The sequence below is a fragment of the Canis aureus genome, chromosome 17 (assembly GCF_053574225.1).
Source record: "Canis aureus isolate CA01 chromosome 17, VMU_Caureus_v.1.0, whole genome shotgun sequence".
Classification (NCBI taxonomy): domain Eukaryota; kingdom Metazoa; phylum Chordata; class Mammalia; order Carnivora; family Canidae; genus Canis; species Canis aureus.
Genome location: NC_135627.1, coordinates 36,671,409 through 36,696,596, shown reverse-complemented (window position 1 = coordinate 36,696,596; position 25,188 = coordinate 36,671,409). Strand labels below are relative to the sequence as shown.

The following is a 25,188-nucleotide window of genomic DNA, read 5'->3' as shown; positions in this document are numbered from 1 at the left end:
GGAAGGGAGGAAGGAGAAAGGAAGGGAGGGAAAAAAGGAGGTTTCCCAAAGCATATTCAACAGAAATGCATTAAAGCAATCATACCACTATTAATGACACATTTTTCTTAAATCAACAATCATAAGAAAATAAATTTTTCATATAGACCATCATCTATGATCCTTAAACATTGCATTATAAGGCATTGCTATTGGCAGATTCAACTTTCTTATATGGTGAAAATCATATAATTGTTAAAGAACCTTCTAAACTCTGCATAATTACATGTTATTTAAAGCCGACGCCATGGGAACAGCTAGAGAGAGGTCCATGCAGACTTTAAGACAGACTTATTTATTTCCAACATAATGTGGGATGTGAGGATGTGAAGGCTGTGTAGATGCAAGAATGGACATATTTTCCCTGTGTTTCTGAATCATTGTCTTTCTTAAAATGAAATCTTTAAGCATTATGTTAACTTTTGTGGAAATGTAAAACAAATATCAATATAAGTCATTTGCATCCTTTGCACATTAAATTATTACACTTCCTGTTGATAATAATCAATAACTTGTTGTGGTATTAATCATATCATGTAAACTTGAAAAATGCAAGTGAGTTGTATCCAAAATTATTTATTACCAAAAGAATTTGTAAAACCAATATAATATGGCTCAATCATATGCAAATTTCTAAATCTAAAGTTAGATATGCTCAATTATTTAGTCATTAACCAATCAAACAAGTCACTTAACCTCATATTCTGTAATTTTTATATCATAATAATGTATGACTCAAATCAAATAACAAATGAGAATGTAATTAAAACTGTGAAATGAAAACTCAAACACCATTATTAGCATACTTATATAAGTGAACTACAAATAAGTCAGAAAAAAATGGAGTCAATCTTAGAATGCATCTTATGTCTGAATATTTTGTTTGTGTCACCATAGACTTAACAAAAATATTCACACAGGTTGGGTTTTTAATTTGTCGTCCATGATAAATTTCCACTGAGAGAATTTATTCCTAGAGTTCTACATTTTTCTTCTCTAATTTTAGGACTTTGAAGGAAAAGAAAGGAGCTCCCCTATTTAAGTGCTGTTTCTCTTGTCATAAGGGTCTTCTTTTACCTTGGTTATATCACCCTCAGCAAAAAGGTCAGAAGGGAATTCCTCAGTAGCCTACCTCCATTGCTGCTCTGCAAGCAATAGCAATGAAACATAAATAAACATAAACATAAATAGGTAGGGGATCTTTGGGTGGCTCAGTAGTTTAGTGCCTGCCTTCAGCCCAGGGCATGATCTGGAGTCCCCCATCGATTCCCACATCGGGCTCCCTGCATGGAGCCTGCTTCTCTCCCTGCCTGTGTCTCTGCCTCTCTTTCTCTGTGTCTCTCATGAATAAATAGACTAAAAATGTTTAAAGGGACAAGATCTGGGTCAACTTTCCCCTCCTTTAAAATAAATAAATAAATAAATAAATAAATAAATAAATAAATAGCAACAGGTAGATGGTGTTTAACATGAAGATCAATGGGGGCAAAATTTAATGAGTTAAGTATGCTAAAACAAGGTTTCAAACAATTCCATAGTTCCATCTGGCAAACACATTCCCAGAACCCTGAGCTAGACAATGGTAGATGCAGAAGCATATTTGGTGGGAGACAATTAGAAATATTTTTCTGTCAATCACAAAATACAATTTAAATAAATGCAGACACAGAGACAGATACAATATTTAATATTTTATAGAAACCATTATCCCAAAAATTAATCTACAAATTCAATAAATTTCTAATAAAAACCCTACAACTTAATACTCAAAGCCAGAGTCAAGAATAGCCAATACAACTTTGTATTAAGAAAAAAAGACAGATCTTATCAGATTATTAGTGTTACAAATCTTGTAAATCTACAATAATTAGGAAAGTGTGGTATTGGGGTGCCTAGATAGCTCAGTAGATTGAGCATCCGCCTTTAGCTCAAGTTGTGATCCTGGGGTCTTGGAACCAAGCCCCAGGTAGCATTGGCTCCCTGCTCAATGGGGAGTCTGCTTCTCCCTCTCCTGCTGCCCTTCCCTCTGCTCATGCTCTCTGTCTCTCACTCACTCTCTCAAATATATAAGTAACCTAAAAAAAAGAAAGTATGAAATTTTTGCATGAGATTGGTTAAAAGATCAATGGTGGAATAGAGAACACAACTATAAAGTGAAAACTTAGTTTAATACTTGTGTCTCCCCTTTTTTTATCCATACTGCATTAAAATTTTTAAGATAATTTTACTCAATTTATAAAATCCTACTATTTAATAAAGTAGTCTTTAATAGGAAAAAAATGACTTTGGGAAGAATTACACATTTTAAAAGATTAGGATGATTAATTCATCACATAAAAGTCAAAGATTTAGAGTACTTGATTAGGAAATAAGAAATGTGCTAGTTCCACTGGATTATATAATTTTTTTCTAAGAAAATATTTAAAGGTAGAGTAGACATCCTAAAACAATGCCTGGAATGCATGCCTAAGGCTAAAGAAAGACTAATTCTAAAGAAGGAGAGACCCTCCCTAAAGAGAAATAAGATTTTTCTTTTCAATTTGAATCTATAAAACAAAAGAACAAATAAAAATAAACTAAGAACTGCTGGGCAGCCCGGATGGCTCAGCCGTTTAGTGCTGCCTTCAGCCCAGGGTGTGATAATAAAATCTTAAACAAAACAGAACAAAACAACTAAGAACTGCTTATGTCTTCAGGATAGATTTAACTTTTTAATGATATGAAAATGCTATTATGTTGCTGTTTATTTTGTGAAATCTCAAATATCAATATCATATTGATAATTATTATAATTACTTCTTTTATTTTTTTTAAAGATTTTATTTATTTATTCATGAGAGACACAGACAGAGAGAGAGGCAGAGACACATGCAGAGGGAGAAGCAGGCTCCATGCAGGAAGCCTGACGTGGGACTCAATCCCCGGTCTCCAGGATCAGGCCCTGGGCCAAAGACAGCGCTAAACCGCTGAGCCTCTTGGGCTGCCCTATAATTACTTCTTTTAAAACTCCAATTGCAACAGATTTTTAAATCGAACCCTAGAAAGTATCGTTCCTTCTAAACACACAGTAGAAGCACAATAAGTACTGCTTGATTTTTAAATATTCCTGTTTTTTATGGAAGCATTGCACTTTACTATTGTGAATAAAACATATTTGAATTTATTTAAGGTAGCTATGACCTTAAAATATTTTTAAGAATATATTATATGCAACATACACAGCAATGCTGGACATAAGATGGTCGTTTTATATTTTATGACTACTTTCTTACAGAAATGTTTGTCACAGTACTAATTTATGAAAACAATGTTTAGAAAACTGTTAAGTAGCAATTTTTTTGCCCCTTTGAGTTAATAATTTGTTTTAGCATGATCCAGAAGAGAGACAACATAAAGGCATACTTAGTACAGTTCCCCACAATTTCCTTCCCCAGCCTCACTGCTCTTTAGACCATATGTAAAACCAGGTGTGTCACCATGGCAAATGAATTATTATGAATTCATTCAAAAACCAATCTGTCACTTCAGGTGAAGTAATCGATGTGAAATGGAATTAACTATCCTCAAACTCGGGTCAGTCACACTGTGTAAGTCAATGATGTTTGTGTATTCCTGATTACCTTTCCTGAGAATCAGATGTTTCACCCAAATACATTTTTAAATTGCCTCCTTAATTAATTTGAATTTTTAAACATTTTGGTTGGGTGCCATGGTGTTTCTTCTGGCAAAATTGATAGTTTCTCTTTTTAAAAGAAGAAATGTCTATTTTTTAGTCAAATCCTAAATCAAAATTACATGTTAATATATTTTTTCTCCCAAAGAAACTTATTTATTGAAACATGTTGATTTGCAAATTATCCATTGGGTTAACATCATGAGAAAATATATTTTTTTGTTTGATACCAAAGCATTCATTCCTTATGTACACTCTAAATATAAAACCAGCACCAGCAATAATCATGAAGAAAGAATTAAATTGCAGGGTGCCATATGTAGTGACTTTTACAGTTGCATTCATATTGATTACATGTAATTTCTACAGCAGACCTCTTTTAACTTTATAAGAGAAGACAGCAATTAGATACTTTTACTTCACTACATGATATATTATCTAATAGAAGTCCGGAAAAGCTGTCTGAATTTAAATGTGTATTTTCACTACATTAAAAAAATACCCCGTTTAGTATTTTGAGAATTATAGATCATAGAGTTTAACATTGCTATTAATTTTTATGATCCTTTCTTATTCTATGAAAAAGAAAGCAACATGATTGAATTGCTAAATTTAAACGTATGAAATCAAGACATGTTATCCACAGATCTACCATTATGATTATTGATGTTTTCACTTTTTAATATAATATCTACATTAATGAAGATTAACATTAATAGCCTTTAAATAAAATTTTATTTTTGTGCCACTGTAAATCACATGTATGTCATTCTCTTTAATGCTTATTCTCTTGCTGCTTCATAATGTGAACATTATAGGTATTCTATATTCTCCCAATTTAAAGACATTCCATTTTTAACCCAAAATGTATGAATATAAGATCCTCACACTGCTACCATTATACCCATGTACTTACTAGCATGATACTAATAAAAAAAATCAAATATGCAAGGTTTTTCAAAGTAATTTAAAAGTTTCTAAGATAATGTTTGTAATTTGTTCAGAATTTGCCTATTGTAGTGGAACTGATAGCCATTCTTTTCTATATAACTTTTTGAAAGAACATTTTTGATATACTTTCTACTTTTCCCCAAAGTTTTCCTCTTAAATAACAAATTTACAGTTTTAGCTCTTTTTTCCTGTGGTTTTCAAGCCAATTCACATATAAAATCCTATTATAGATGGTGATTTTATTCTGCAGAAATGCAAAATATGTTGCTCCTGATGAATAATTTTCTGTCTACATAAATAAAAAATCCCCATTTGAAGTTCACATTTGAAAGTGACCATTTTAATTTCTTTATTCATGATTTATTGGCCAGCATGTGTTCCAGAGATGTGATGGCACCAACTTAAAAGATGAGAGAAAGCCTCTCAAATCTACATGTCTAACTTCACATATTAGAATAGTTCAACATCCGGTGTATTCTAATTCTTGTCACTGCAAAATAACATTTCCTCAGTATTTCTTTAATATAAAAGGAATTTATTCTACATACAATGTGTTTCTGAAATCAAAAGCTTACTAAAAATCTTTTTTAATGTCTATATAAAGATATTATCCTAAAATGAATTAAATGAACTGTACCACCAGCAGCTATAGAACAATATACAGTTAATTGGGCCCCATGAGGATCAAGCTTCTGATGTTGGCCACAGCAGCACACAGACAAAGAACAAAGATTCCCTCAGATGCTTGAACTCAGGGTGTGCCAATGGTGAGCCCTATGTACTGCCTTCCCCACTAAGGCAGCTCAACTCTGTTTCTTCCACAGATTCAGCAGAAAATACTGGCATGTGATATAGATTTGGACTTTTTATTATTAACCCACTAAAAATAGTAAGTGGCATCATACTGTTGCCACAGATGAACATAGAAACTTGCAATATATGACAGATTAGAAAAGATTGCAATTGTGGAATACTGGAAAGAATAAACTGTTTGGATATCTGTGCCTTATTCCCAATTGCACTAACATCTGGCTATTTAATTAGTAGGTCTTTATTGTTTCCTAAAATAGCATTTTGATTTATATAATCATTACTATTCTTCCATAATTTCCCATATTTTACCCTCATCCAAATTATGCATTTATTTCTGATCAACTTCAACCATATAAAAATAATTGCTCTATGCAAGCAATAATCATAGTTATTTATGGATACTTATTATAAATATAAAATGTTAATATGGGACAACATGTAAATATATTAATACTTCCATAGGTTTTTGGTGATTATGACTAATATTCACAGATTTGAGTAATTATTTTTTAAGATTTTATTTATTCATGAGAGACACAGAAAGAGAGGCTGAGATATAGGCAGAGGAAGAAGTAGGCTCCCTGCAGGAAACCTGATTGGGACTCAATCCCAGGACTCCCAGATTATGACCTGAGCCAAAGGCAAATGCTCAGCCACCCAGGTCCCCTGAGTAATTATTATTTTTTAAATATGTATATATTTGGAGAAAGAGGGAGACAGAGAGCACAGCAGCAGGCAGGGGTAGAGGAAAAGAGAGAGAGAGAATCTCAAGCAGATTCCCACTGAGCAGAGAGCCCAATGCGGGGCTCCATCTCATGACCCTGAGATCATGACTTGAGCCAAAGCCAGGAGTTGAATGCCCATCTGACTAAGCCACCCAGGGACCTCTGAGTAATTCTTTAGTAAATCAAAGGGGATGATAATATCTACACTGCATGAGTTACTGTGAGGCTGAAATGAGCTAATGTATGTAATGCATGTTGCACCAATTTAAATCACAATTTAATAATTTGATGATCATGTCTTACTGAATTAGCTTCTCAACTCAGGACTCACATTTAATGGCATCTATAAAATAAAGGGTTATCCAAAACCTTGAGTCATTTCTAGTGTCTATTTTATGATGTCAGTAGTGAAGGCTAGAAAAACAGCAACAGCAGCAGCAACAAAATATTATGTAATGAATCACTCAAGGGAAGTAGGGAACCTATCTAAGGGGTAGACTATCATTGAAACTTCACTTCTCCATTCCTGCTGTTTATTTCACTCAACAAATGTTTATTACCTGCATTATTATACTTTCAGGTGTAACAATATGAACAAGACAGAGAATCTACTTCATTCAGTTGACAAGTCAGCTAAGAACACTGACATTGACTGAATAATTACAACCTGAAGGGTCTAAATCTCCATTGATAGAAATCTTAGAACTTTAGGAAAGGAAGTTGTGTTTAAGGGGTGGCAAGCATCATAGTGGCTAGAAAAGTCAAGAATGTTAGTTGACTGAGAGGTTAGTTGTGGATAAGAAATACACAGATCAGGCTAGGTGACTATTTTCATGGATAACAAAAGTCAGAATGACTAAAGGAGTAACTGCAGGACAAATTCATGGGAGTTTGTTCCATAGCCCCAGAGAAGCCTCAAGGCAGAAATATTTTAGTAGAATCCTAGAAGACCAGTTTGTCTAAAATATTTTAAGCATATCTTCTTGGTGGAATTCAATGGTGGTTAACAAGTACAATATATACATTCCTTAGATATGAGGGATTCTATGTAGAACTATTCTAAGGTCTGACAGGCATCAATCAAGTGGAATAATCATGTCTTGATTTCCCCGACCCAGAGCTCCATGGATAATTTTTCTATCCTCAAAGAAGAGAAAACATTTGTCTGGTGTATGGAAGGTGGAATTACCTCCTTTCTTAATGACTTAGTACTTTTACATAAGGCAAATGCATTTTAGGCCAGAATGGGGAATTAAGCTGTTGCTGGAATGGTGATATATTTCAACTATACCTCTAAAGATGTTAAGCATTTAACAACCATTCATTATTTAGCTCTAAAAATGATTAAAAAATGGATATATTATGATACATTCCCTTACATAAAAAGTGACAAAAATTAGAAAAATACCAATTAAGTGATTTTTGCCCAAGGTCACACAGCTATTTCATTGCTCTAGGACACACATTTGCACCCAAATCAGGGCTATTATTTCATGTTACCAAATCCCATTAACAGCTTTCCCAAGACCTGCTTCTCAAGATTAATTTCAGTAAATTCATTTATAAAGCATCTGTGGAAAATTACCCTCAAACAAAGGAAATTAGTGAAAATTATAAAGCTATTAAACTATTTTGTGTAAGAACAAAAATTGTAACAGATTAAATAAGATAATAAGAGGAATTTCCTAAAATTCTAAACTTAATAGTGAAATTACATTTAACATAACAGTGGTGTCAATATCATTTTATCTAGCAAAATATCCATAATCAAACATCATACATTTCTGGTTATAAAGGTTTTCACAGATACGTATATAGATAAGAAAGATAATATTTTTTTCTCTATTATTAAATCTGCCTGTTTCACAATGGCAAAACCCACTTATTTATGTTAAAATATTCAAAGTATATTTTGCATTTTTATTTATATTCTCTGAATCCTTTTGATGGTCATCTGAATCTGCCTGCACTTATAAGAGCTCTGTATAAGAGCTTGGTAGATAATTTACACATTTTCATGTGGCTTGCTACTTAATGACGGCCAGAGCCAGAGTGGCAGAAACTAACTTCCCTTATTCTGGGCCTGATTAGAAGTATTTTAATATATGACTGATTTTATATAAAATTCTAATATTAGTATTGTACTATTTATTAAAATGCAGGTTTTCAAAGCATGTGAGACTAAAAATCTGTTGTGTGAATACTACCACACTTTTATTCATTCAGATATGTTTTCAAAAGATTTTAAGACTTTATAAAGGTTTATAAACCCTTTTCCATCTCTACATACTGTGAATTAGTTTCATAGCCATTTGTCTTTAGGTCTAAATTGAAAATACTTACAGTTTTACTTTTTGGTATTTTGCTGCCTAAATGAGTTTTCATTATGCAGATATTACAGCACTGTGAAAGCTGTGATTAGAATGCATCCAACTTCTTGCTGTAAATTCACAAGCACACAATTTCCAATGAGATAAGTGTTCAAGTAAGCAAGAATCTAAGACAAATAAAATGAACCTGAAAAGCTATCATGATCTGGTCATACTAGATCATTAATAAAAATTAAAATATCACTTGAATTGTTATTTTCCTGTTTTATCAAGCTCTTAAGTTTCAGAGACATCAAGTGCATCGTCTCAGCGATATTTTGCAATGAATATTTGTGGGATGCTAAAAATAATTTCCATCTGATTGATTTTTAAGATTTATCAGTGAAGCAAATCATCACTCCAAATTACTAGAAGACTGTGTCTACATAAATGAGTATTCTCTGGACATACTGAATACATATGAGCTAGTACTCACTGGTACAGCTAGCTTGTTTTTCATGGCTGATGTCCATTCTGATAGATCATTGTGTCCATTTTAATGGTTTCTGCCTTGCAGTACTGACTGTAAAATATTTTTAATATAATCCCTGAATATGTAATAGAATACTATTACATTTAATAAAATTAAATATTTATACTCTTGACCATTGAAATATTGTGAGGCAAGTACATAACTACTCAATAAAGTTAAGAATATCTATTTCATTTGAATCTAACTTCTAACCAAGCTTCTTCTTCTTTTTTTTTTTTTTTACATATTTTATTTATGTATTCATGAGAGACACACAGAGAGAGGCAGAGACACAGGCAGAGGGAGAAGCAGGCCCCATGCAAGGAGCCTGACTGTGGGACTTGATCCTGGGACTCCAAGATCATGCCCAGGGTGGAAGGCAGGCGCTAAACTGCTGAGCCACCCCGGGATCCCATCAAGCTTCTTTTTTATGATTGCTTATACTACTTTTCTTTTTCTTCCCCTTATACTGCTTTAAAGGCAATATTTTGGTTAATTATTTCTTTTCTGAGAAGAGAATCTACATAAATAAATCTGTCATTTAGACATGCCTTTTGCTCTTTATAGTTTCATTACTATACACACACACACACACACACACACACATACACACATACAAAGAAAGACAATTAAGGAAAAGAGTTGGATCAACTTAGCTCATTTCATAAAGCAGTATTTAATTTACTCCTAGTTCAGGGTGCTCTCCCAGTCCAATCAGCTGTCTCTTCCACATCATTTTAATGATGTAAAACAAATCTGTGCCATGTTTTCAGTTTTCTTGATTATTTTCAGTGTAATAATTGGATACCTTTTATCATAATAGTCATTCAACAATGGGTTAATATATAACTAAGGGATTTAACTGACTTTTACATAGGCATCAAATATTGCTGAAAGGTCTCCTCAAAAATGGAATCAAAAACATTTTTGACTCATCTCTATCACCTCCTCTTGATATACACATTTTAGAAAGGCTGGTTTATTATTAAATGTGATTATGGCAATAAAGGGATTATCTCTTGTTCAATAAGTGATTAGTAACAAGGACAAAAGAGGGTAGAGGGTTATAAAGAAACTCAGAAAATTTTGGATTCTGTCCTGACCAATCTGCCCTGATATGTGTGGGCAAGACAGTGCTTCTTACTTTCCCTTAATACCGATGCCAGATCCATCTGTTTGGTATAACCTTCATGTGTCAGGAAAATCAAATGATTCAAACTTAATTCTGTATCAGCTGTCTGAATCTGAATTATTTTCTTATTTGATAAGGATATTGATTACTGAGTTGAGTACCCATTGAAGAGGCCCACTATATTGTCCAAAATAGTTTAAACTGTGGGATATAAATGGTTTCTGTATGTTTTGTAAGGTATGCACTCATGCTTCTTGCACTTGACCCTTCCAAATTAAATGTTTGGGTCTGAGATTAATTTTTCTAAATGTAATGTTATCCTTCCTATAATGGGACAAATTTTGTGATAGTGTGTGTGTGTGGGTGGGGAACAGCTTTGGTGCTTGGAAAGGGAACACCACAGAAACTGAAAGAAGTAGGAGGGTTGATTTTCAGTAATAATCTTTGTCTTTTTAGAACACCTGGAGCCTTCCAAATGAACAAAAAAATGCCCTGAAGTAGATCTAAAATGTTGCAGAAGCCTTGAGTTCAATGCTTCTGTGCTGGCCATCACTGGCTAGACAGTTATCATTATTTGATTTCCTTTCTCCCCATCCCTAACTAGAAATTGAAGAGAAACTGTTGTTGAGGACCCCAGATTCTAAACCTTCAACACAAAATACCTATGAGTACCTTTGAATACTTCCAGCCATTTATTCCTTTTTTTAAAAATTTTTTTAAATGTTAATTTATTTATGATAGTCACAGAGAGAGAAAGAGAGAGAGGCAGAGACACAGGCAGAGGGAGAAGCAGGCTCCATGCACCGGAAGCCGGATGTGGGATTCGATCCCGGGTCTCCAGGATCGCGCCCTGGGCCAAAGGCAGGCGCCAAACCGCTGCGCCACCCAGGGATCCCACCAGCCATTTATTCCTGAAGGTATTACTCAGACATTCTTTGAGCAAAAGAATTACACCCAGTTGGTAGCATATACTAACAAGACGTATTTTTCTGTCTATCATGACTCTGTTTCTTAAAAAAAAAAAGACTAGAATCAATTATTCAAACCAAATTTGAAGCCCTAAAGTTGGAGGCAATGTCAACCTATGTACCTTAATTATTACAGGTCACACTCGGGGCCTCCCAACCATTTTAAAATTCCTTTTCAAGGTTATCAGGCATACTGTTGGAACTTACACTTTTTGTGTGGAATATAAGCATTAATTCATTACTAAAAATGCAAATACATCCAAGGAATTTGTAAAGACCTTCAAGCATTTAAGTAAACATCTCCAGTAACTCATGTGAACCTCATATGACTTGGAGATTTCTCCAAAATGAGACTACCTGTGCTTAAATTTACTGAAGGAATAACTGACTCTACTTTTAGCATATCCTAGGCAGTTATTCCTAGAATAAAGGTTGTGGGAGACTGTAAAGGTGTTATAAAATGTGTCTCTGACTCTACATGAAAGACATTGACACTGACTCAGTTTGGATATTGTTCATGTCAACTTCAACTCACTGGTCAGGACCATTATGTATAGATGATGGAATTGTCCTTCCTTTTCTGTTTAGGGGCTGAGGTGTAGCCTGTACTAACAATTCCTGTTTTAGATGGACTAGTTCTTTAGGACAAATAGAAAGGTACATACAGAAATTTAAGAAGAAAGCCACCTGGATTTCTAAGGTAGCTTAAAAATGATGGTGTATTGGCATATTTATTTGAAAATTCACCAGGAGCCAAGATGCTCTAGAAATGAGTGGTTAAATATTATTGAGAAATAACTCCAGATTGGCTCTTCATATTTCTGTCATGTGAATAAGGAATGAACAGGCTTTTGCCAGGGTCATCTTTCCATGGATGATTTTATAGTCAACAATGTTGGAGATTAAAGATACTGTATCCTAACAGAACAAAAAGCAGGCTTACTTATTACCGTGGAAGTTAGGTATTGGAGCAAAAAGTAGGTTTGCTTATTTTCCATTATAAAATATTTGTTTTCCTAAGACCAAGTTTCTTCTACTTCAACACAATAAATCCAATGAATGTATAAATGCCATTTGGCCCTTTTGATCCCCCCAGTGAGAACTGAAGTTCAGGAAACCAGCAGAAAATTGATTGGCTATTACTAATGCTGTGGGTATTTTTTTTTAAGATTTTATTTATTTATCCATGAGAGACACACACACAGAAAGAGGGAGAGAGAGAGAAAGGCAGAGACATAGGCAGAGAGAGAAGTAGGTTCCTCATAGGGAGCCCTATGTGGGACTCGATCCCAGGACCCCAGAATCATGTCCTGAGCTGAAGGCAGATGCTCGACGGCTGAGCCACCCATGCATTCCAATGCTGTGTTATTATGCCCCTCATCTTTGACACATGAGTCTCATGTTTTCAACTGGCATTCATGAAAGTATACTAGGCTGTATCATCAGTTTTTACCTCTGTTAAAATTTCAGATGACTCACAGTTCTTAATACATAGAATTATTTATATTATTGTAGAAAAGTGTTTTGCTCCCATTGAAATAAACACTCTCAGTTCAAATTTGCCTTTTATGTCTACAATGTTTTAGCCAAATATGCCATTCCTGGATTCAGAAATTGGTTTATTTACCACTATGTTCTTCTAGAATTTCTCCCCTAGCTTCTCACATAATTTTGCAATATTTATAATATATCTCTTATTTCAGAGTGCATGTAGACATTTACTTGTTAGCTGATACACTAACTGGTACTTAATATCCACCATCTATCTGTCTTTCTGCTGAGTTTACTCAGACATCAGGCTGCAATATAAGGTTGCCTTATGCTAGGTCTTAGAGGATGAGCATCAATCAAATATTAACCAGGTATAAAAGTACCAGTCTTCTTTGGCTGTACTTGGATTAAGAGTGGACATATAACTAAACTCTCATCAAACAGGTATAGGGAGAAGTCTTTTGGGAGGATACTGGGAAATATAATTTTCCATAATACAAATGGAAAGAGAGAATGGAAAGATACTGTCTTTCTTCCAGTGAATTTCTAAGAACACAAAATGCCTCAAGCTTTTGCAGCCTTCTTGTGATGTTGAGGATACAAGCTGAACTATTAAGACAAAGATAGCAGAAATGGCTAAGTTAAAGAATCAAAGACTCAAGTCTTAACAATTGTTTTGAACTGCCATACAAATTCTGGACTCTTGTCCTTCTGAAAAATTCTGTATTTACATATAAAATACTATATTTTGGTTGTTGAGACACATTTAGTTGGACATTCTGTTACTTGGAAATTGAAATATCTCTAATAAACAATATAAGGAAATAAGATCTCATTATTATTAGTGTCCATTTACTCAACTTATGTTATTGTGCCATTATCTCATTTGTCTCACCAACATTTCACTTCTGTCGACCCAAATGTAGTGAGCATGTGTGTGTGTATACATATGCATATCATAAGAGATTGCAGTACATCAGCCTATTTATTCATGTATCCCTCTTACCTCATTCAATATAAAGCCTTACATCGATATTGTGATACTTAAATTTAAGAATTTTATTATAATTAAATCTTGTTATAATTGTACATCTTTATTATTAGTGTTTTGAAAAATATAATGAAATGCTAGCATGAATTTTATTAGAATCTAATTGTATATTTATGTTGACTGTAACCTAATTCTATTCACTCAATAAAATTTTAGACAAATGGGAATCATGTAAATTATTATATAATTGAAAATAATTTGTGAGGTATGCTATCACAGTATAGATAACATGTATTATCATGAATAGACTGTCAATATAGCAAAAGTGCTCTAAGGCACAAACAAGTCTTAAAAGTAATATTAAAATTCTCGATTATTTATTTCTATATATAAATTTGACTTTAACAGTTAAAAGATAAAACTTTTTTATCTTTACATGCTATAATCTATTTTAGTTTCACTTTTCCAGATCTTAACATGACATAATATTAGCCAAAGTAAAATAATTTGCCCTTTATAATAAGAGAATTTGTGTTTTGATTGAATTTGCTAGTGCTGAATGTAAACTCTAATCCTTGTCTTGCCTTCACGGGTTATTTAGTGATATGCTTAAAACATTGTACTGTTACTTCCTTTTTAAAATTGCATATATGAATGTTTATTAATAATTTTACTGTTATGAGTCAAAATACAGTGCTCTACTGCTTCACTGTTATGATTCTTGATTTTATTACTAAGCTGTATTAATTAATTTATTAAATATTAATGATAGAAAAGTCATTTTAATAAAGAGCAAGCATTGCTGATTCTGTATTTGTTTTTTAGAAACCATTTCAGGAAGATAAAGGTGCTGTCAATGCCATAAGTTAATAATCTTACTAATGGAATGACAAATATGTAACTGAATCTGTTAAATTAGTCTTGGCAATAGGCATTTCTCCTCACAAATTTATCTAATAAGGACAAGAAGGTTTTTTTTCCTCTGGCATTTAGATAAAACAACTTCTTATTTTTAAAACCTCAAGAATAATTTTATTTTAATGTTATTTCAAGGCAGTGGGAAGAATATCACTTTGAGGTTTAATCATCAGTTGCCTTGATGTCATCTAGTGTGGAAATGTGTGACCAGTAAATTTGTGTCTTGTTTTCTTCCCTTGAAAAGGGCTCTGAAGACCTCTCTTGATAGATTGATCTGACCTTGATCCACACTGGTCTTGTGGATAATGCTACATGTTATTTTTCTTATTGATCTCTGAAATCGTCCAGCAACTCTAACAGATAGCACTATTTTGTCCCCTTTTCGAAGGCCCTTTAGCCAATTTACTAGGCTTAACTGATTGATTATCTCCTGAGTTTTCAGAGATTCTTCAGTCTCCTCGATAACACAAAAGAAATGGTGAATGGGTTAAAAGTGCTACCGAGGGCTTTTTTTTTTTATATAACACCAAGTAGTTAGCTTTATTCCCCTGAATTTGTTACTTATAGTACTGGGTGATGCTGCTCAGGTGTTTCCCTTCAACTGCTTTAATTCACTAAAATTTCTAATGGGACCTTAAAATTCTTTTTCCTACTTCCTTTTCTCATATTCTCTCAAGGTGAGAAGTAGGTTTTCTTTGTGCCTGAACAATACGTACAACTTATTCTCCTCCCTAGAGAATATAGGCTGATGGCCTAGTTATTATAGTTGAAGCATATACCCTTTTCTGGAAAACAAAACAAAATTAAAACTTGCTTTGAGTTATCAAGTTGTGGTATTTAACATAAGAATTAAGAAAGCTATACAATTGGAATAAAAATATAATATTAATATTTGGAAAATATCCCTATTACCCGATATTTAGTGTTATGATCTAAACCATGGTCCTGATAATTAAGGTTTGAAAGATAGTAATGACTGTATACATTACAAACAAGACAGGGAGACTATAGACTCTTACCTAAACAAGGTTGCAGACCTAAAGAAAATATCAAAGACAAAAAACACCAAAAAACTTACTCTCTTGGACAATGGACACTTTATTAACCTAAGGGCAAAAGATTCAGGATAAGAGTTTACCAAAAGTGTAAATCATGTAAAGAAAGTAGAAAATCAAAGCAATGATTAGTGAAAAAAATCATTATTGAATTCACAAGGAATTAATATTTAAATCTATGTAATTATCATTTGTACATAAGGAAGAAGTGCAGTACAATCAAATGTAAGTTCCTTATAAATATGAATTATGATAAAGTGTATACAAGTGGTAGTATATATATGAAATAATATTAATCAAAATGCTCTTATGTGGGTATTATAGTGTCTCAAAATATGTTCTATTATTTATTCTTCCAAAAATGATTTATTGAGCACTAAGTGAAATTGAAAAGTCCCAAATAGTCAATTAAAAATGTAGTTATCTGATAGCAAACTGAGGGTTACTAGAGGGGAGGTGGGTGAGAGGATGAGTGAAGTGGGTAATGGGTTAAGGAAGGCACTTGTAGTGATAAGCACTGGGTATTGTATGTAAGTGATGAATCACTAAATTCTACACCCGAAATGAATATTACATTGTATTATAGCTAACTGGAATTTAAGTAAAAATTTGAAAAATAAAAATAAATATTAATTTAAAATGCAGTTATGTGAATAAAGAAAGGAAAAGTGAGCTTAAACTGGGAAAAGGTACTAGATTGACTTCAATTCTCAGGCAAATCTCATGACACCTGATCCTACATGCTACCTTAAAACCTTAAAGTTACTGTTACCCTCCATCCCCAACTACATGGCTAATAATAGACTTTTCCTACAGATTATAATTCTCATTCCAGTGTTCACTGGAGTAATGCTACTCTATGAAGAATGTATCCTAACATAGTAGTGCAGTTTCTTTTGAACAGTAACCAAATTCACCTCAGTGTGTGTTTTTTTTGGGGGGGGGGGGTCTTAAAAATTTGTAGATACAAAGAGAAGTAGCCATATGCTTGTATTTCAACTGGTTCGGTTAAAAGAAAAGTGTTCCACATGAAACATTTATTTTCAATTGGAAGCTATAAAGTATCCATTTGTTTTATTGTGCTATAGAACTAATACAACATGAAGTTTTACAGCAGATAAAGATAGATGAGAGAAGTTGCAAGCCCACTAAGAAAGTTATGTTGACAGATTGATACTAAAGTCTCATATATTGTGGCTGACAAATGGGTCTTGTAACATTATTTTTACAGAGTAGGCTTGATTTCTCATCTACCCATTTTCCAAATGTGATTGTAAAAGGCCATACTCCATCTTCATAGATAAATTGTATGAAAGCGTCACACTAGAAGTAAAATCACATGAGAAGTGCAATGTTTATTCTACACATAGCTTTATGTGAATGACATTGATTGTTAGTTAAAAGCAAGTTAATCTACAATCTCTCCATCCATCAGTTCCCTTAGAGGAAATTAGGACATATGCAAATGTATTTATACCTCCTTTGACAGTGAGAACTCTAATTTCAGTAAATATGAACTGTCAGTCAACTTTTGGAATGGAAATCAGGTTATAAATAGAAATAGAAAAAAGGCATAAGGCTAAGAAAGAAAAATTTTCTAATCCATTTTAAGAAAACCAAGGAAAGGTTGTTAAGGATTAAGGTCCATATAGAAAATAATATTAATATTTGCAATATTTGGGACTGCTGGGCGGCTCAGTGGTTGAGCATCTGCCTTTGGCCCAGGGCATGATCCCGGGGTCCTGGAATCGAGTCTAGCATCAGGATCCCCACAAGAGCCTGATTCTCCCTCTGCCTATGTTTCTGCCTGTCTGTGTCTCTCATGAATAAATAAATAAAATCATTAAAAATATATTTGCAATATTTAATACAAAAATATACAATAGACAATTATTGAAACAGAAGGAGAGATCAGCAGTACAGTTCTAGAGGTAAGATATAATAAAGATAGGAGGATTAGAAAATAATAAATTGACAAGGTAAGATGATAATGATAACAGAGATCCCTGGTGGGAGAACAGAGGCAGCATGAGATGTAATAGTTTTTGCTGCATTAATTTTTTTAAAATGTTGGTTAAGTAAATATACTGCCAATGCATATTGCATTTCAGCAAAACAATAGTATCTACTATATTTAATTAACATTGTAGATGTAAATGTTAACAATTGGAAGTTATGTTTACATTTAAGGTATACATTTCTTTGTACTTTTAAGTAACATTGTGATAAAAGTAATCATTAGTAATCACTGATTGCCCATTAATTGGATATTTGAGATTTGATCACAGTGACCAGGATATAACAAAAAAAGCAGGGTTTCTGGCCCAAAATCTTGCCCACAAAACTCCACAGAATTGAGTAAAATCCAAACTGTTTAAGGAAAACACTTCAAAAGTTAAAATTGTTGTTCATGTCGAGTAAATTTAGGCATATTATATACATATAAAATACACCCTCTTATACCCTCTTACACTGCCGTTGATGGGAATGGCAACTGGTGCAGCCATTTTTCCAAATGACTTCAAAATGAAGAAGAGATTCTGTTTTGATTTGTTTTTAAATATCCAAAGAGCTACTGTACTTTTAAAGGGAGCTTAACTGTGACACCGAGGCCAGCAATTAGGAGTTACAAGGGAGTAGACTGTGAAGACATTGTTAAGGATCTAAGGTTCTGATGAAGTGGTATGTGTCCCACTGACTGGTTCAAACACAACTATGATGCCCCCACTAAGATTCCATGGGCATAGAACGTTCTATACAAAAAAAAGTATGTTAACTAACTGGAACTTAAATAATAAAAACTTTTAAAAAAGAGCTATCTTGAACTAAATGTTCTTTTTTTTTTTTTTGAACTAAATGTTCTTAAAGACTTCTAAAGGTGTACCAATAGAATTGTTCTATGAAAAAGTGCTGCTCCATGTCTAAAGGAAGAAAATTAATATCATAGAGAGTCAAGTCATTGGCAGAGAGTGTGAATGAAAAAATGAGGCTAAAATCCTTGTCTTCAAACATTAACTCGGTTGCATATATTGGCATATAAAGTTTAGAACTACTTAATTCTACAATTTATTTGATTTAATATTTTTAAAAAGATTTTTATTTATTTATTCATGAGAGATATATATATAGAGAGAAGCAGAGACACAGGCAGAGGGAGAAGCAGGCTCCATGAAAGGAGCCCAATGCAGGACTTGATCCCAGGTCTCCAGGACCAGGCCCTGGGCCAAAGGCAGACGCTAAATAGCTGAGCCACCCAGGGATCCCCTGATTTAATATTTTTAAAAGTCTTTGTTTGGGCATGTCACAGGCACCTGTCACAAATTCCTGCAGCTTTGCTAACGTTCTTTCCCAATGTGACTGCATCCTTTTCACAACTTTATCATTCATGTGTCCTTGATACACTTTATCATTATTTTGTAATTTTTAAGTCCAATTGTTTTGGGACTTTTTCATGCCTCTACCTTTTTTGCACTTTTCTTGTTCTATTTGCTGTGGCTATCTCACATTTCATTTCACTTTGATAATCATCTATAGTAACATATTTTTCTTCCAAATCATAAATGTTTAATTCTATTAATTTTACTTGAAATACTTTTAAGGCAACCTAAATATCCAATAATATGAAGAGAGCTAAAAGATATACATAACATATATACACACACTAATATGCATTATATAACATATATAATGCATATTAGTGAAGATTATATTTAGGTAGCAAGATTAAAAATATTAATGCAAAAGCAAAATATCATAATAAATATTTGAGTTCAAAATATACTTACACTAGACAAACTCATGTACCAGGTTGACTGTTGTCAACTTTACATCATCCCCATCCATACTGTGCCCTAGAGGGAAACCTAAAACATCTTTCCCAGAAAGAATAGAAGCCATTGTTCTCTGTTAGGGTCTGTGGACAGTCAGCTGAGATCAGTGGTAATGGCTCCCTCTGGCTCCTGCAAGTCTTTCAGTGTATTATACATTACAGAGGTGTAGGCAACTGGGATTGCCCATGGTAGTTTCCAGATAAGTTTACCAGATTTAACAAATAAAACATAGGACACTAAGTTAAATTTGACTTTCAGAGATAAGGAATAATTTTTAGAGTAGATATATTTTATGCAATATTTGGGACATAGTTATCCCATAAAAATATTATATATCCGAAATTCAAGTTTTAACTAGACCTACTATATTTTACCTAGCAACTATACTTCCAGGGGCTCTGGGTATACTTCTGAAAATAATTTATTTTGGTTCCAAGAGACAACTGAGATCATTGGTGCCTGCTTCCCTCAATCCTCAGGTCCCTGCACTTTCACATTTTCACTCATGGTCTTCCTAAACTGCTTTTTCTTGTCCTTCTTTCATATAAATCTATAACTATCTGTGATAAACTGGTAAACTTCTTCCTGTTCAAAACACTACAGTATGTTCTGCTTTTTAACCCGTCAGGTAGACACTATTTTATATAGAGATAATCTTCTAAATCTATATTTATATAACATAGATTTATATTTATATTATATATATGTATAGTTATATTATCTCTCAATATTTACATACACAAAAGAAAAGACATGATTTTTAGATGTCGCTTATGTGTCATTTGTTTCTCAAAATTGCCCTTATTTTTATGTTGTTGATATGTTACTAAACACACCAAAATATCCTTGAATAGGTGGCTTGAAGGTACATAAACTCTTATGTCCTCTGTTGATTTTCCTCTCTGTTGGAACAATTTTGATTATTGGATTCTGTAGTCTGCAGGTTCTCACCTATCCTTTGTTTCTCTGTTTCAGTTCCCCAGTGAATGATACTCAGTCTAAAAGGATTTTATAGAAAGAAACAGTTACAGGACAAAAGATCTTCACAGCACATTGCATCAAGCTTTTATAGATCCCATACTGACAGTTAACTCCATCATAGAGAAATTCCCAATAAAAGTATAAACTTATTAGGCTGATTAAAAAGAATGGATCACAACATGAAATATAATTATTGGTTGATGTATAAAAAAGGATATTATTTCTATAAAGCTAATGCTTGATGGAATTAATTCCTCCTTCCGAATGTGCTGGGGCTTTTTCCTTACCAAATGTTTAAAAAAAAAAAAAAAACATAATATATAGTGTGTGCATTGTTCATATAACTTCACTGGAACAATAATCCAAATAATTGGATAAATCACTTTTTTCAAGCAAATGACAGCCCTGGATGTAATATTTTAAAATAATATGAGCACTGTAATACATATGATATGGTGCAGATGCTTTGGAATCTGATATTTTTTATGTCTTTCTGCCATCTTGGTTCTATCAATTACTATTTGAGCGACTTTGAGCATTTCTGAACTTCATTTTCTTATGTAAAATAAATATAATAGTACTTATATCTCTATTGTTGAGAGCTTTGAATGAAATACACGTATATGCATATGTAGGGTATAGCATTTAAAGCATATAATTAATTTTTTTTAAGTAACTAATAATCTGCACTAGCAGTCAGCCTAATATATTTTTACTATCATCAGTTACAGGTGAGAAAACCCATTAGCTAAACCATAGCTCTACATTATGAACAAATTAACCAAATGATGAAAGCATGTAGCCAAAGTCAGCGTCGTCCATCTTTCTCCAGAAAGAGCTATTGTATCTCTGAATGATCTGTCCACTTTACCAAGATTGTATAGCATTCTACATCCAAAAGTACTTCAGTGTATTTTTAACTTAAATATAACATACAGTGTTATATTAGTTTCAGATGCATAGCATATTAATGCAACAATTCTATATATTAGTTAATGCTCACCATGATAAGTGTAGTCACCATCTGTCTGCATCCATTGCTGCAATATTATTGACTATATTACCTGTGCTTCCCTTTTCATTTACGTGACATATATTTTATGAGTAAAAGTTTGTACCTCTTAATCTTTTATTTCACCCATCCTCCACCCACCTCCCCTCTTGGAACCACCAGTTTTTTCTCCATATTTCAGAGTATTTTTCATTTGTTCATTTGTTTTGTTTTTTAGATTCCACATATAAGTGAAATCATATGGTATTTTCTCTTTCTCCAAGTGACTTATTTCACTAAGCATAATACCTTTAAGTCCACCCATGTTATCACAGGAAAGATAGCCAACAGACACATGAAAAGATAATATCACTAATCATCAGGGAAATGCAAATCAAAACCAAAATGAGATATCACCTTATACCTGTTAGAACAAGTAGAATCATAAAAACAAGAAATAACAAGCATTAGCGAGGATGTGGGGAAAAAGGGACTTTGCTGAACTGTTGATGAGAATGTAAATGGTACAGCCACTATGAAAAGAAGTCTAGAGGTCCCTCAAAAACTTAAAAATAGAATTACCATGTGATCCAATAATTCTACCACTGGATTACTAAAAGGAAATGAAAACACTAATTCAAAAAAGTATAGACATCCCTGTATTTTTTGCAGCATTACTTACAATGGCCAAGCTATGGAAGGGTGCTTGGGTGGCTCAGTCCATTAAGCGTTTGCCTTAGGCTCAGGTCATAAACCCAGGGTCCTGGGATCAGGCCCCACATCTGACTCCCTGTTTAGCAAGAAGTCTGCTTCTTCCTCTCCCCTTTGCCCTTCCCCCCAGCTCATGCTATCTCTTGTTCTCTCTCTCAGATAAATAAATAAACAAACAAACAAACAAATAAATAAATAAAAATAAATAAAAATAAATAAAAATAAATAAATAAAATCTTTAAAAAAATAGCCAAGCTATTGAAGCAACCCATGTGTTCAATAGATGAATGGATAATGATGTGGTGTGTGTACATGAGCAGTAAGTATACAATGCAATACTACTCAGTCATAGAAACAATGAGAACTTCAATGTATTTTTAAAGAACAAGCTACTTCTATTGATATTCTATAAATAATATTTCTAAAAATTAAAAAACAAATTTACTCACATTCTCACTAATTACTATAAAACCAATCCATTTACATTTTCCCACTTAATCCTTTATAACAGTATATAATTTTATTAGTAACATTTTGATTTTAATTATATGCTCTCATCATCTTACACACTGTTCATTTTTTTTCTAACTTCCAAGAAGTCAGTATTGGAGTGGAAAGAACATAAACACTGTAACATTATTCCAAATAAAATATTTAATAGTAACTTCCTTGTAATGTTAAATACATGGTCAGTTTCTATATCTATTGTCTATTATAGTGGTTCTCAAATTATTTGGTATCAGGAAATCTTTACATTCTTAAGATTATTGAAGTCCCCAAACATCTTTTGCCTTATGGGGTTATATCTACTGATGTTCATTTATCATAAATTAAAATGAAGAAATTAATTTTTGATTTATTAATTCACTTAAAAATCAAATCTGTTTTAACACAAATTCCACATCTTAAATGTAAAATAACTATATTTCCTCCTGAAAAGTGAAGTGAGTAGCATTACTTTACATTTTTGCAAACACCTTAAATATCTTGCTTAATAGACAACTACTAGGTCTTGATATCTTATTTTGCATGCAATATGTTACTATATGTTGTTTTAATGGAAGTATATGAAAAAAATTAGCCTCCCTTTTCCATACAGCTGCAATACAAAGAAATGTTGTGAATAGCATATTTTCTCAAAGCAGGCACTAGAATATTGAAGTTCTTCTCCTGGCTCAGCCATCAACCAGCTGTGTATGTCTCAATGTCCTTGTCTGTAACACAGTTTACATGACACTAGAGCAATGATTCTATTTTTTTTTTTTAACAAATCTCACTGTTTTGGGAGGCCCAATATATGAAATAGGTAAAAGTGGAACTGCTCTAGTAGATCATGAGTCAGAGACCTGGAGTTCTACATATCTTTTTGTTTCCCCTTCCAATCAGTCACTCTTGAGGCCTTTTGGAGAAGCAAGGCATGAAGTTGGAGATCTGTCTCACAGATTCTTCATGCCAGCCCCACACATCATATTAATGGAGAGGGGCAGGTAAAAACAGTTGCGATGAAGGACAAGCCTCCCATATAGCTTTACCAAGTAGGACCTGACATGCGTCTGGCATCAGGGACCCCAGCTCTTCAGACTTTAGCTGCCAGGCTCTGAATAGCCTTTTTAGATAATAGTGGATAGATATTCTTTTTTGACATTATAATAAATGGGATATGTGAGAGGTTCTTTTTCCCCAAACTTTATTGAAGAATAACTGACAAATGTAATTGTGTATATTTAAAATGTACAATGTGATGAGTTGACATACATATATTGTAGAATGACTACCAAGATCATGATAATTCACACGTCCATCAGTTATTTGTTAACTTGTGTGTGCGTGTGTGTGCGGGCACGTGTGTATGCATGTGGTGAGAACACTTAAGATCTACTCTCAGCACTTGTCAAGTATTCAACACCATATTATCAACTATAGTGACCATGCTGTACAGTAGATCTCAGAACTTAACCTCATAACTGAAATTTGTACCCTTTAACATAGAGCTACCCATTTCCCCCTCCCCAAGTCTTGGTAACCACTATTCTATTCTTTGTTTCAATGAAATCGGCCTTTATTAATTTTTTTTTTTTAAGATTCCACATAGGGGCACCTAGGTGGCTCAGTCATTTAAGTATCTCACTCTTGATTTTGGCTCAGGTCATGATCTCAGAATACTGCTATCCAGCCCACATGCGGCTCTGCTCTCATCAGGGGTCTGCTTGGGGCTTCTTTCTCTCTCATTGCCCTTTTCTTAGCAGTAGAGTGGGTTTGAGCTTTGTATTAAGAGAGGAATAGGTGGACTTATTTCTTCAGGATCCCTAAGAAAGTCTTCTCAACTCCCAAATCTGATGTCTTGGTTCATTTTAGCAAAGATTTCCATTCTGTAATTAAAGATGTGGTTTAACAAATAAGCATCGCTAGAAGCAGGTAAATAGTAATTCATATTGAAGAATAAATATCTGATATTTCTTTCTTTCCTAAGGACAATTTTGACCAAGAAGAGTGATAAAAGAATAATGGACAGTTGTCAAATATGAAAAAATGGAAAGAGTTTTGAAAGACAACAAGGACAAGACTATATTTATGCTGTGACTCAGCATACCTTGGTCTTAAAAACAAATACAATAGAAATCTATAAATATTTCATCTAATAAAATATCTCTGAGAAAGAGGTTTCTAACTCTTTGGCATTCTGTTCACTTAGCTAGATATTGTTTGTTCTGATAACATTTAGATTTATTCTATAAAATAGCTCAAGAAAAAAGAACTATTCTGATATTACTGACTGTAGGCCCCATCATTCAAAAATCCTATGGACAAAACACTATCATCATTTTTCAAGAGCTGTGCTGTCTCACAGACTTCATCTTTAGCGTTGTCAGCAACACAGAGTACATCATCAATCTTCCCTTCTTTTTTTGTAAAGTTTGTTCCATAACAGTTTTGAATGAAAAGAAGTACTTTCTTATTCAGCTGTGATGAAGAGTAAAAGAACATTTCTTGGTAGCTCAGGCATGAGCATTGTGGAATAAATGTAATACTATTAAATTCTGGTTTTTTTTTCCCATTAATTCATCTATTAAGTATATA

General features: G+C 33.2%; 1 long non-coding RNA gene across 1 annotated transcript in view; it reads left to right on the top strand.

Moving 5' to 3' along the window:
• Positions 1-24,756, top strand: part of LOC144287531 (uncharacterized) — a 146,106-nt gene extending 121,350 nt beyond the window's left edge. The window contains exon 6 of the long non-coding RNA XR_013355315.1: positions 24,581-24,756. This is a non-coding gene — a long non-coding RNA (uncharacterized LOC144287531). The remainder of the gene's footprint in view (positions 1-24,580) is intronic.
• Positions 24,757-25,188: the final 432 nt, after the last annotated feature.